Source organism: Pinus tabuliformis, chromosome 4_2 (assembly GCF_031772625.1).
Source record: "Pinus tabuliformis cultivar Carrire ecotype Pingquan chromosome 4_2, CPIR1, whole genome shotgun sequence".
NCBI classification, from domain to species: domain Eukaryota; kingdom Viridiplantae; phylum Streptophyta; class Pinopsida; order Pinales; family Pinaceae; genus Pinus; species Pinus tabuliformis.
Genome location: NC_142304.1, coordinates 481,884,744 through 481,888,157, shown reverse-complemented (window position 1 = coordinate 481,888,157; position 3,414 = coordinate 481,884,744).

Here is a 3,414-nt window from a genome sequence, read left to right as displayed (position 1 = left end):
AGCCATGACATTTGATGGCTAATCAGGGGTACAAGGCTCCTAGTGAAGACACTACTGGTGCCTATGATTTTAAAGACATGCATCGGGGGTATAATAGGAGGAGATGAGGTTCTACATGGGGTCATGAAATTTCTTTAGTTGGGGGAAGATGTTGGGTGTTGTTTTTATACTTGTTTCCTATACTTTCTTTCCCCAATTTTTATCCTCTTTCCCTCTAGGCCAATGAAACTTCACCTGTTAATCACCCTTTTTCTCATTTATACAGCCTATTTCGTTTTCATGTTATTTTTCCATGGTTTGTTGAATATAACAATACAATATTCCTTTTTGTGGCTAACTGGGGTAAGAATTGGAGAAATATTTTGTATCCTCTTCTCTTTTTCAAGTGTTGCTTGCAAGGATGGGGTTATGGAGTGAACAAGCCGTGCTGATCAGTTTCAGAGCAGGGTAGAGCAGATTTTTATTACACCATGTATGATGTTACAGATTGCTATTACACACTGTATGTTGTTACAAATGTTTTTGTTACACCACATACTATTAAATATGACCGTTGTTACACCAAGTATGTTGTTACCTAGTGATTTTTTTTACATTCCAAACCGTCATTTGACTGCAGGACATTGTTGCATTGTAGCTGGGAAAGTTGTGGGTACTATTCCACACAACAGCTCTTGGAAGTTATGAATTGTTTATTTAGAAGTAACAGATCCAAATGGTTTTGATCTTAACTAATGTATCTGAATATAATTTTTATTTAGAAATGGGTTATAATGATTTCTATTTTTATTATCAGCATGAGAATCATGAGATTCTCATGACTGATATATTCCTGATTTTAGGTATGTAATAATTATAAAAGAAACTCAATTTCTCATGTACGAGGACGACATAGAAAAAGCAATGTTACTCTGATCTTGTAACTTTTTATTATTTTTAATATTGAAGGCACTACGATGATGTTGTTATTATTCCTCATTTTATTCTTTAACTAATCTCCTATTTATTCTTGTGCCCCTGTTAGGGAGGAAGGGCCCTCCTCTTTAGCAGGGACTGCAGCAGTGGAAGTAGTTGTATATTATTGTTTATTTTATTGTTGTATGGTTTTCTGCTATTGTTGTATAACGTGTAGAATACATCTCCTTCAGTTCTAGATTATATTTTGTTGTTCCATTGATTTAATTAAACAGAATGGTAGTTGACCAGCTGGTGTAGTCATTAGTTTAGTGTGTGGCACACCCTTGTTTTGGTAATTGTGAAGTATGATTTCATTTCTATGGAGTGTTTTAATTTTTGCATGAATGATTTAATTTCTGCAATTTATTCAGTGACATTCTTTACTATTTCTTCCTATTTTTCATTCTTGGTTGTAGTGTATCAGCACAGATAGTGAAAACTCCATTGAAACAACAATACCTTCCCTGGGTTGAAAATTAATGGTTGCAGTCTTGGTCAATCAGGATTGATGAAAATAGCCCTACACTTCCACTAAAAAATTGCACAATTCATCCCAGGACAGCTGCTTAGCCCAGGAATTACGCAATCCTAGGAGCTAGTAACCTGTTCCTCCCAAAAATTTCACAATCCCTCTGGGATCGCCAACTTTGCTCAGCCTAGAAACTACACAAATCCCTCTCCCAGGCTTGAAGACCGCTGCATGTGCCTTCACGTCGATTGGCCCCCTTCGGAACCAAGGAAAACTGATTTTCATGCATGGACTGCTCTTCCCAAAATAGCAAAATACAATATGCAAAAGGCATCCCTAGATCTAGGGATATATTCTTAGTAGGTGGAATTTACATGCAAAGATCATTTTAGAAACCTCCCGCCAAGTGGCGCTCTTTCCTATATTTCTGGCATGCGCATCATGACCTTGATCTTATTAAAATTTATGAAGCAGATGCTACAAAACTCATTCCTCACATCAATCTTACATCTTTGACATCCCACATTGTATCTAGGAATCTTTGGCACTTTCAGCTTAGCGGTTTCAGGGTAAGTATTCTTTTCATGTCTTACACTATGTTTTTATCACTTTTTGTGTTTCACTTTGTGTGAGTGATGTATGCTTGATTTCAATGAGTGCTTGTTGTCGTTTCAATGTATGTTAGCTTATAAAAGTACCTTTTAAGTTTTTGTTCGCATCTCAATGTTGTCGTATGCATGAGACTATTTTTTCACCGACAGTCACCATTGTAGTGACCAATTTTACACGCATGCATGTTTTCCCATTTTCTGAATCTTGCACTTGTTGTTTGCATGAATGATCATTCACTCTTGTTTTCACTCAATATCAATATGCATTTAGTCTTCTCATTTTTTTAGTTGCCCATCGAAAGGACTAGGTTGCGTTAGCCTAGACCTTGCCTTGCCCGGCTAGCATTGCACATTTCTGGAAGTGAAGGATTTACCTTCCCTCTAGAAATTGTGCAAGTCTAGCCTAGCACTAATCTCCAAGCTTGCATTGTGCAATTCTGGACGACAATGCCTTGTTGGCCCTAGAAACTGCGCAATGCAGTTTGCTGGTTTGCATGTCACTGCTGACTGAAATTTCACATTGTGCAGTGTTAGTCCTCAGCAGGTTGGGATGTGAATTACGCAGTTCCATTAGTCAGTCAGCCTCCTGGAAACTTGGACTGTGCTTGGCACATTTTTGACAGTCAGTCTCATAGCCTCTTGGTGAAAATTATGCAATCTTCACAGACAGTCACACAGGTATGTTGCATGTCAGTCCTTTAGCTTGTTATGGTTTTCGACAAACAGATTTCTTTTCATGAGTGTTTCTATGTCTCCAGGTATCATAGATGTTTGTCTCCCTCTCAGCAGCACAGGTACAATGGCTTCCAGGAGAGGAGAGTTGAAGACACCTTTCAGAGCACAACTAGGGATGCAGTCGATCAAGTGTCTATGAACTTGCCTATCCATGAAAACATCAAGTTGTTCATGGACAAGGGTATCAAGATGAAATGGTAACATCATCACAGTGAGAAGAACTGTCAGCAGCAGTAGAAGGTGGCACACCTACATGCAACAAATGCAAGAGCAAGGTTGTTGACAATGCAGAAACGGAACAAAGTTGCAAGCTCAAACAGATCCACTTGTGATGAAAGCAGCTTTGGAGTTTGAGGCTATGCCGCGACGGTGCGACAAGAGGATCATAGGAAGGCAAAGAGAGAAAAAGAGAAGTAGTTGCAGGTCCTCAAGCAGCAACTCAAGGAAGAACAAGAGTTGCACAGATAAGAGAAGGAGTTGTTATGAGAACAGGCATATTAGGAGAAACAACATGCATAGATTGATGAAATTGTGCCCATATAGGTTATGAACCCATCCAACAGCTGGCATGGAGAAGATAGGGTGAGCAGTGATGTCAATCACATGCAAAGGTGTTTAGGAGAATGTATTTCATTATGCGTA